Source organism: Aotus nancymaae, unplaced genomic scaffold, assembly GCF_030222135.1.
Source record: "Aotus nancymaae isolate 86718 unplaced genomic scaffold, 86718_ANA_hifiasm-v0.15.2.pri h1tg000006l, whole genome shotgun sequence".
NCBI classification, from domain to species: domain Eukaryota; kingdom Metazoa; phylum Chordata; class Mammalia; order Primates; family Aotidae; genus Aotus; species Aotus nancymaae.
Genome location: NW_026988417.1, coordinates 42697857 through 42708495, shown reverse-complemented (window position 1 = coordinate 42708495; position 10639 = coordinate 42697857). Strand labels below are relative to the sequence as shown.

The 10639-nt window shown below is 35.5% G+C and overlaps 1 long non-coding RNA gene across 1 annotated transcript; it reads right to left on the bottom strand.

Annotated features, from left to right (window-relative positions):
- Nucleotides 1-1372: 1372 nt before the first annotated feature.
- On the bottom strand, nucleotides 1373-7642 carry LOC110568157 (uncharacterized). Its single transcript, XR_002478486.2, has 3 exons — nucleotides 7623-7642; nucleotides 6352-6383; nucleotides 1373-3683 (listed from the first exon to the last, which is right to left on the bottom strand). It is a non-coding gene; the product is annotated as an uncharacterized LOC110568157 (long non-coding RNA).
- Nucleotides 7643-10639: the final 2997 nt, after the last annotated feature.

Below are 10639 nucleotides of genomic sequence, written 5' to 3'. Positions count from 1 at the left end.
TCTGACTGTACCACATTCTCCTTGCATGCCATATATGGAGACCACTTAATTAATGGCATGCCTGCCAGAGGAAAAATCGGGGGCATTGAGGGACAGTCTGCCCTCTCTTTTTATTCTTAACTGTAGACACTTTGCATTGGCTTTCACAAGGTAAAAGCAATGAGTCAAATCTAAGTCTTTTCTGTCCATGAGCCTCCAATCTGGACCCATCTTTATGGATTGGCTTAATTTACCCTTAGATTGGGTAGGCTCTGAAGAAATATAAAACTATGTGCTTCTATTTCAGTTTTGGTAGGTGGGTAAATACAAAGGATACAGTTGGTGACAGTTAAAAATTTAAAATGGACTGCAAGCAAGGTGAGTAGAGCATATTAGTAGTATTTCAAAGTCCACAGTATAAGCAATACAAATATACCTATGGGAAGGGAGCAAGACCTCTTTAACTGAAGTGCAATAAAGTAAAAGAGAGAGAAACAAAGAAAATGCTTGTAATTTAACTCAGTCCCATCTGATCACTAGAGCAGGAGGAGGAGGAGAAGGAAGAAGGTAAGGAGAACAGGAGAAAGAAGAAATAAGAAAAAAAGCGGAAGAGGAGAAAAGGAGAGAAAAAGGAAGAGGATGAAGGAGGGATTGAGAAATTAGTGGTGCTCAGATTTCTAAATTTCATTATAATCTATGTCAGCATTGCTACGTGCTTTATCATATATAGGCTGATGATTTCCACATTTTATCTTCAATTGAAATCCTTCGCTGAATTCTAGATTTAAATATTCAGCTGCTGATTCTACATCTCCTGTGACACGTCTAATTTGCATCTCAGACTTAGCCTGCTAAAACAGGACCCTGCATATTTTCTCTCCAAACTTTAGCCCACATAGTCAATGAAGGATGAAAGTTTTGGGTTCCCCCATCACTCATATGTCAAAACAATAGAAAATGATTATTGTGTTGACTAGAACTGGTAATGTATGCTTTGTGTACTTTATTTCCTTTTCCTTTCCTCTTTTTTTCTGCTTCTTTTTACTATTTTTATATTTCATGGAGATCTATCGACCTATGTGTGTAATCTAAAAATATCAAGTAATACCAGTGGAATGGAAAGTATCTGAGGTCAAGAATTTGGTGAAATTTATTACTACTATATTTCCAGTACTTAGAATAGTGACAGAGTTCTCAATCAACATTTAATGACAGTTGAATTTCAGTTAAACCCATGTATTTTAGAAACCTGTTTACAAATTGCATTCTCTTACCATTGGGATATCTGTTGGATGAGGACTGGATAAATATGTAGAGTTTTCTAAGCATGTCTATAGTATGGAATGTTTTCACTGAAAACATTTAAAATTCAAAGTAGTGTTATGAATATAAATTTTACATACATTAATTAATTTTCATTACTGTCAATTTTATTAATATATTATCCAAAATTACATCAATGTGTTCCCTGAGAGAAAATGTAGTATAAGAAATAAGTGAAAGGCCATTTTACAGTTTTTAAAGAAAAGAATACTGGCAGCTTATCTTTCTTTAATGTATTGTAAAATCACTAGTGGAGTAAAAGTGAATAAGAATTCAGATGTTTACCACTTAAAAAAATACAGAAAAGTATTTCAAACATCTGTGCCCTGATGACTGGGGAACTAATTTTATAAAAAATTGTAGCAAAACTGCTAAAAGGAAAAGTTACAGGTGGTAACCCCCCTAGGTGAGTGACACTCTTAAGGCAAGCATCATTTGGGTTTTTAGGTCTGTCTTGGGTTCCAGAAAAGCCACTGAGGATTCTCGTGTACAACATAGATGTCAGAGGATAGATTGGAACACCAGTAGAGAGCTGGATCATGTGAATTCTCCTATGATTTAAAACTATTGTATTTTAGGGCAAATTTGAGCAACAAGTAAATTCCAGTTTCAGAGCATCAGTTCACTCTCAAATTGATTTACATCTGAAAGCAGTTTTCAACAAATACATTGTTTCACTGTCACTTAGACTGTCCACAGAAGGCTTTTTATGGTACTCAGTGAGAGTAGAAATATTTGTTGATGTTTGAAAAGTAAGATTAAAATGTATTATAATTTTGACGAAGTGAAAAGTGATGAAAAATGTTAGCTTTATATTATGATGATTTAATTATGTGTCTGCTTTCATTAACTTTTATTGGTATAGAAGTTTTATACATGCAAGTAAAGAATTATCAGTTATATAGCTTATTAACAAAACTGACAAATTTGCCTCCTCGTTCACACCAATACTTGCCAGAGGCAATCATTGATCAAATTATGTAGGACTTGCACCTTTCCTTCCTGATCTTTCAGTTTCAGGGTTTATTAAATTCTCTCCATGGAATATGAAAGACAATTAGCTTGTTTGACTAGAACTACCCACCATTAATGGTACATCTCTTATAGCTGCATTCTTTTAAAACACCTAAATAATAATTTTGATCATATGAACTTCAACTGCTTATGTAACTATTGTTACGTTAAAGCTAGTGTCTATCTGTATAACAAAATATAATTTTTTTCTCTAACAACTGTATGTTAGCCCTGACATTAATGTTTTTTGTTTTGTTTTTTTATTTTTAAAGTATTTATCTCAAGGAGAAAAATGAACTTGCATGTTCATCACAGCCCTATTTGTAGTAGCGAAGACATGGAATCAACCCAGGTGCCCATCAATGGTGAATCAAACAAAGCAAATGTGGTACATATCACCATGCGATAGTAGGCAGCCCTAAAAAAGAACAAAATTCTTTTGTTGCAGCAACATGGATGCAGTTGAGAACCATTATACTAAGCAAATCAATGCAAGAATAGCAAAGCAAATACTGACTGAGTGCGTTGGCTCAAGCCTGTCATCCCAGCATTTTGGGAGGCCGAGGTGAGTAGATCGCTTGAGGTCAGGAGTTTGGGACCAGCCTGGCCAACATGGTGAAAACCCATCTCTACTAAAACGTAAAAATTAGGCGTGACAACGGGTGCCTGTAATCCCAGTTACTTGAGAGGCTGAGGCAGGAGAATGGCTTGAACCCAGGAAGCGTAAGTTGCAGTGAGCTAATATTGCACCACTGCACTCCAGCCTGGGTGACAGAGTGAGACTATGTCTCAAAAAGAAAAAAAGAAAAAGAAAAGCAAATACTGCATGTTCTCAAAAGTGGGAGCTAAACATTGCATACTCACAGACGTAAAGATGGCAATGATAGAAACTGGGGACTACCAGGAGTTAGAGGGGAGATGGGTTGAAACAAAATAACTACTGGGTACCACGCTCAGTATCTGGATGATGGGATAATTTGTAACACAAAGCTCAGCATCACACAATATACCCAGGCAACAAACCTGCACATGTATGCTTGAGTCTAAAATAAAAGTTGAAAAAAATACTTATCACTAATTTATTCATAAACTATCTTCCAATTGTTTATGTTTCCTGTGAATACAATGAAAAGCTTCAGGCATTCTACCAATATTATATTTTCTGTTGATTGTTTCTGCACTGTGCCAGTTTTGACTGGTTGTTGTCCAAGATTGCTGTACAAAATTTACTGTTATTTCCCATCACCATCAATGAGGGAATTTTCCTGAACATTCTCTGCTGTTCAGATCATCTGCTTCCTGAATCTCAGGTCTTCTTTATTGGATTATGGTAATTTTTTTCTTTGAGCATCTCTTCCAATAGCTTCCTGAGAAAATGTACAAGAGAGAAAATGTTTTAAGGTTTGAAAATGCCCCTACTCCACCCTCACATTTAATTGAAAACATAGCTAGGTATAGAATTCTAGGTTCCTCAAAAATTAAAAGACATTTAAAAAATGTTTGTTCTACCTTTGATGTCATTATTAGTAAATCCAATGTCTTTCTTATTATTTGTCCCCCAAATAATACCGGTTTATTTTTTTAATTTTTCATTCCTTTAGGAAGCATATAATTTTCACAGTATTCTGAAATTTGAGGACAATATGCCTTGAGATGGATATAATTTCATTCACATTGTGTGGAGCACTTTAAGAGAATCTACCATCTGGAATGCTTTCAGGATGATGTCTTGAAATATTTGATGATTTTTTGCTTTTCCATCTTATGCCTCTCATATTTTGTTGCTTTTCTTTTTTATTTTTGATATGTAAAAATATATGTATTTGTGTAATTTATTTCTTTGATGTGGATGTATGTTTCAGGGGACATGTACATGCATACATACTTTCAGACATCTCTTATTGGTTTCCTAGTGATTCCTTTCTTCCATTTTTTTGGATAATTAATATATATATATTCATTTTAGAAAATTAACAACATAAAGTGTTTTAGCATAAAAAGGCATTACTTCTTCACTTCTTCCACATGTATCCAGTCTTTTATTCTCAAAATAGGTGATTTTGTAAGTCCTGCAGAGATTTTTATACAAATTAAAATGCATTTTTCTCCTCTTATACACAGAAGGGAGACTGCTTCGTTGCTTTTTGCACTTAATGAAACTTGCATATCTTTTTTGGTGGCAGTACATAGGAAACTTCTTATTTTTTATATACAATCATTTACTTAATGAGTCCTCTGTTAATGAACATTTTATTACTCTCATCTCTTGTTCTGACAATAATATTGCCATGAATAATCATGCTTTTAAACTGTTTAAGCTGTTCAATGCATGGGCAAATATGCTGTAAGAAAATTCTCAGTAGTGCAATTTCTAGGTCAAATGTTATACACATTTGCAATTTTGAGAGATAGTTTCAAGGCTGCATGCCATACTAAGCTTTGGATTTTGTCAATTTAAGAAGTGAAAAAATTAGGGCATCGAAGCATATTTTTAATAAACAAATGTTCTTTGTCTTAGGGGGTTTATAATTTACAAAACATATTCATCATATTCGTTTCTCTTATGAAGAATGAACACTGTTTTATATTGAGAAATCTTCGTATTCTAGTTTCTACAAATTTTTCATGTCTTTCACCAATTTTTTTTTCTATTTAGTTATTATTTGCTACCAGTGTTTAGTTTGTTTTAAAAAAGTATACATTGGGTAAATTAATTTTTTGTCTGTGATGTGCTTTGTATTTTTTCCTATTTGTCCTTTGTCTCCTGATTTTACTTACGGTGTTTTTATCTCCTTATGCAATTAAACAATTTTATGTATTCATAGTTAATGCATATTTTATGAGTTTTAAATTTTGTGTCATAAAGTGGTCTTCTTCACCACTGTTATGAAATATTTTTCTATTTTCTTTGCTTTTATAAGTCTACTTTTACATTGAAATATTTATTCATTTGGAGTTTACCTGCTATTTGCTCTAACTTATGAATTCAACTTCTTACATTTTCCAGCTTATGAAGTTAACTTTCTTATATTACTAAAATGTCCCCGCATCATTCATTTCATCTTTTTCTACACTAATTCTGAATGTTAATTTAACTATTTCTTAAACAAACATCAATCAACTTTATTTTTAGATTTACCATGTCTTCTATGTCCAGAATATCTGACTTCTGGAGTTCTGAGCCATTTGCAGGTTTTAAGTTATAAAATGTTTCTTTGATTTTTTTCTCTTATTTTCCCAAAACTGGCTACAAGGATTTAAGTTTCTAAGTTATGTGAATCACTAAGAAATTTTCCTTTTTTCATTACATTTTAAAATGTTGTTACTTTATGTTCTTTTCTTTGTCTTGGGGGTTTATAATTTAAAAAACATATTCACTATATTTTAGTGGAGCTTTGGGAACAGATAAAGAAAAATGCACATGTAAAATATCTCTTAGCTAAGTTTTATCTTCATATTGATACACAATTATGCAACACTTGACAATGGAGATACCTTCTGAGAAATGAATAGCTAGGTGATTTCATTGCTGTACCAAAATCAATGTGTGTACTTACACAAGCCTTGGTGATATACCCTACTGTACCTTCTATATGCTAGAGCCTATTGCTCCTTGGCTGTGAGCCTGTACAACACATCACTGTGCTGAATGGTTTAAATGTATCTAAATATAGAAAAGGCACAGTAGCAATACACTGTAAAAGATGTGAAAATGGTACACCTGTATAAGGTACTTATTGTGAACGGAGCTTCTAGGACTGGATGTTGCTCTGAGTCAGTAAGTGAGTGAGCAGTGAGTGAATATAAAGACCTAGGACATTACTGTATACTATCAAAGGCTTTATAAACACAGTTAGGCTATACTAAATTTTAAAAAATTTCAATAAGTTAAACTTAGCTCACTGTAACTATTTTTACTTTATAAATTTTTAAATTTTGTCTTAACTTTTTGACTCTTTTGTGATAACACTTAGCTTAAAGTGAGGCAAGAGGATAGGGTCTTGAGGCAGAAATCTAAGACTGATTCATACTGACTGGATATCAGACACTACTCCCTTTCAACCTTCCTTTTTTATTTTATTATATATATATATGTGTGTGTGTGTGTGTGTATATATATATATATATATATAATTGCACTTTAAGTTCTGGGGTACATGTGCAGAACATGAAGGATTGTTGCATAGGTACATATATGGCAATGTGGTTTGCTGGCTCCATTCCCCGGTCACCTATATCTGGCATTTCTCTCCATGTTATCCCTCCCAAACCTCCCTACCCTCCTCTGTCCCTCCCCTAGTCCCCCACAACAGACCCCAGTGTGTGGTGCTCCCCTCTCTGTGTCCATGTGTTCTCATTGTTCAACACCCACCTGTGAGTGAGAACATGCAGTGTTTGACTTTCTGTTTTTGTGTCAGTTTGCTGAGAATGATGGTTTCCAGATTCATCTATGTCCCTACAAAGGATGTGAACTCATCATTTTTGATGGCTGCATAGTATCCCATAGTGTATATGTGCCACATTTTCCCTGTCCAGTCTATCATCAATGGGCATTTGGGTTGGTTCCAGGTCTTTGCTATTGTAAACAGTGCCACAATGAACATACATATGCATGTGTCCTTATAGTAGAATGATTTATAATCCTTTGGATATATACCCAGTAATGGGATTGCTGGGTCAAATGGAATTTCTGTTTCTAGGTCCTTGATGAATTACCACACTGTCTTCCACAATGATTAAACTAATTTACACTCCCACCCACAGTGAAAAGTGTTCCTATTTCTCCACATCCTCTCCAACATCTGTTGTCTCCAGATTTTTTAATGATGGCCATTCTAACTGGCATGAGATGGTATCTCAATGTGGTTTAGATTTGCATTTCTCTAATGACCAGTGATAATGAGCATTTTTTCATATGTTTGTTGACCTCATATATGTCTTCTTTGGAAAAGTGTCTATTCATGTCCTTCATCCACTTTTGAATGGGTTTTTTTCTTGTAAATCTCTTATAGTTCTTTGTAGATTCTGGATATTAGCCCTTTGTCAGATGGATAGATTGCAAAAATATTTTCCCATTCTGTTGGTTGCCGGTTCACTCTAATGATTGTTTCTTTTGCTGTACAGAAGCTCTGGAGTTTAATTAGATCCCATTTGTCTATTTTGGCTTTTGTTGCCAATGCCTTTCCTATTTTAGTCATGAAGTCCTTGCCTATGCCTATGTTCTGAATGGTTTTGCATAGGTGTTCTTCTAGGGTTTTTATGGTGTTAGGTCTTATGTTTAAGTCTTTAATCCATCTGGAGTCAACCTTTTTCTGAGTGGCAGTTGAAAATGAAAGTACCTTTGACAGGTTCCCTCCCTCAACCAATCAGAGTGATGGCCGGTCGCTACTTCATTTGCTTAGAGTGAACCCGTGGGAGACCTACAAAGGGTATTTAAATGCCAGAAAATGCTGTAATAATTGCTCTTGAGCTGTTTGCTGGTCCTTCCCTATGAAGTATATTTTCATTTAAAATAAGTTCTTGCTTTCACTGCCTCGCTTTGCTTGTGTGTTTTGTCCAATTCTTTCTTAAAAACGCCAAGAAGCTGGATAACTGCCCTCAACCAATAACAAAAGCACAAACATGTTGTATACAGAAATATTTTCTTTTGTATGTCTTTATTCTAGAAGCGTTTTTCTATTTTAATTTTTTTTAACTGTTAAATCATTTTTGTTAAAAAGTAAGACCCAAACACACACTTTAGCCTGGGCCTACACAGGGTTATTAAGACATCACTAAGCAACAGGAATTTTTCAGATCCCCTATAATCTTATGGGAACACAGTGTATATGCAGTCTGTTGTTGACCAAAATATTATAATGTGATACATAAGTGTATAGGGTGAGGATATTATCAATTAATATCATGTCATTTTTTTAATGCCATCAGATAAAACACAGCAGGGAGCGCGGAACTGACTGGTCCTGCAGCTGTCCTGGGGTGAGGTGGCACTGCCAACCACCGGAAGCTGAAGTCCAGAGGCTTATTCAGTCAAGGGGTGATGAACTCTCTTTGAGTCTGGAGACAGGCTGGAACTGGGATGAGAGTAAGTGAAGGAAGTCAAGTGAGTAGAAAAAATTGGGTGAAGACAGAGAGTAGATTCATTGTTACCAGACACATGGAAGGGTGGGGGTATATTAGTCTGTTTTCACACTGCTATAAAGAACCATCAGAGACTGGGTCATTTTTAAAGAAAAGACATTAATTGACTCATAGTTCTGTATGGCTGGGAAGGCTTCAGGAAACTTAAAATTATGGCAGAAGCAGAAGCAAGCACCTCCTTCCCAAGGTAGCAGGAGAGGTGAAGGGAAAGTGCCATACATTTATCAAGCAACCAGATCTCCTGAAAGCTTTATCACAAGACTGGCAAGGGAGAAGTCTGCCCCTAGGACTCAATCACCTCCCACCAGGCCACTCCCCCAACACATGGGGATTATAATTCAATATGAGATTTGAGTGAGGACACAGAGCCAAACCATGTCAGGGAAGATAAAGAGAGGTTGATGAATGGGTACCAATATTCACTTAGGTGGAAGACATAAGTCCTGGTGTTAGAAAGAGTGATTGTATTTAACATTTCAAAATATCCAGGAGAGAAAAATTCAAATGTTTCTAGGATCAATAAAAGATACACATTTAAGGTGTTGGATATTCTAGTTACCCTGATTTGATTATATGAGTGTATCAAATCACATGTACCCTGAAAGTACGTATATTTATTATGGATCAATTTAAAATAGTTTTAAAAAGAAATCATTAAAAAAAAGAAAAGGTAGGTGAAATTTTAGCAGCTATCCCGAGGGGGACATGTGAGGACCAGATCAGTGTTTATGAATAAATCCTGTAAATTTTTAATGTAAAGGTGTCTATTTGACATTCCCAGGATTACCTTCCTAATTAATCAATATGAATAGTCTTTATTTTTCTTTAAGATACTCGGAGTCACATTTGGTTTTCTTTTGCTTTTGTTTTTGAGATAAGGTCTTGCTCTGTTGCCCAGGCTGGCGTGCAGTGGCACGACCCTGGTTCATCTCAACCTCCACCTTCTGGCTCAAGCAGTCTTCCCATCTCAGCTCTGGAGTAGCTAGGATTATGACATGTGCCACCATGCCCAGCTAATTTTTTGTGTGATTTTTGTAGAGACAGGGTTTTGCCATGTTTCCCAGGGTGTCTTGAACTTCCAGACTCAAGAGACCCACCTGCTGTGACCTCCCAAAGTACTGGGGTTCCAGGTGTGATCCACCATGCCCAGGCCCACATCTGTTTTTTTGCATGTGATTTTGTTGAAATTGGACCATGTGTTATTCTGTTTTCTAGTTAAGAAATGCATACATTTTGTCTATAATAGCCTTGATAGTTCTAAAATAATTCTATAAAATACATTGGAAATTAATATAAATTTACATGCTATATCTACAAAGGAGAGTAAAATTTAAAACAAATAATAAATGGGTGAAAATAAGATCTAGCTGACATTGTAAAATCTCTTTCTGAGGGAAACTTGATCCACACGGAAATTCTAATTTCCAGGTTTATTAATCTGTTCTCACACTGCTAATAAAGACATACCCAAGACTGGGTAATTTATAAAGGAAAGAAGTTTAATGGACTCACAACTCCACATGGTTGAGGAGGCCTCACAATCATGGCAGAGGGCAACGGAGAAGCACAGGCACATCTCACATGGCAGCAGTCAAGAGGGCTTGTGCAGGAGAACTCCCATTTATAAAACCATAAGACCTTGTGAGACTTATTCACTAACATGAGAACAGTATGGGGGAAATTGCCCCCATGATTCAATTATCTTCACCTGGTCCTGCCCTTGACACATAGGAATTATTACAATTCAAGATGAGATTTGAGTGGGGACACAGCCAAACCATATCAACAAGTAAAGTAAGCCTAATGCTCTTGAAAATCTTATGGTGAAGGGAAATAAGCAGACATGTTTCTGGATATTGTAAAAAGAGTTCATAGATACTGTTTTACTTTCCTTCCAATTGCTGCTGTAATAACTTACCAGAAATACTGTGGCTTAAAACAATACAGGTTTACTACGTTACAGTTCTGAAGGTCACAAGTTCTAAAATCAAGTTGACAATGGAACTTCAGGCTTCAGCGAGACTGTTTACTTGCTTTACTCAGTCTCTAGAGGCCTCATCCTTAGTTTGTGGCCCCACCCAGTTTTCTACCTACCATGGATAAATAAAAGATGAAACAACTACTTTAGCCTAGGGAACAGAAGGATGCATTTTACACAGTTTAGGTTAAAACCTTCTGTTCC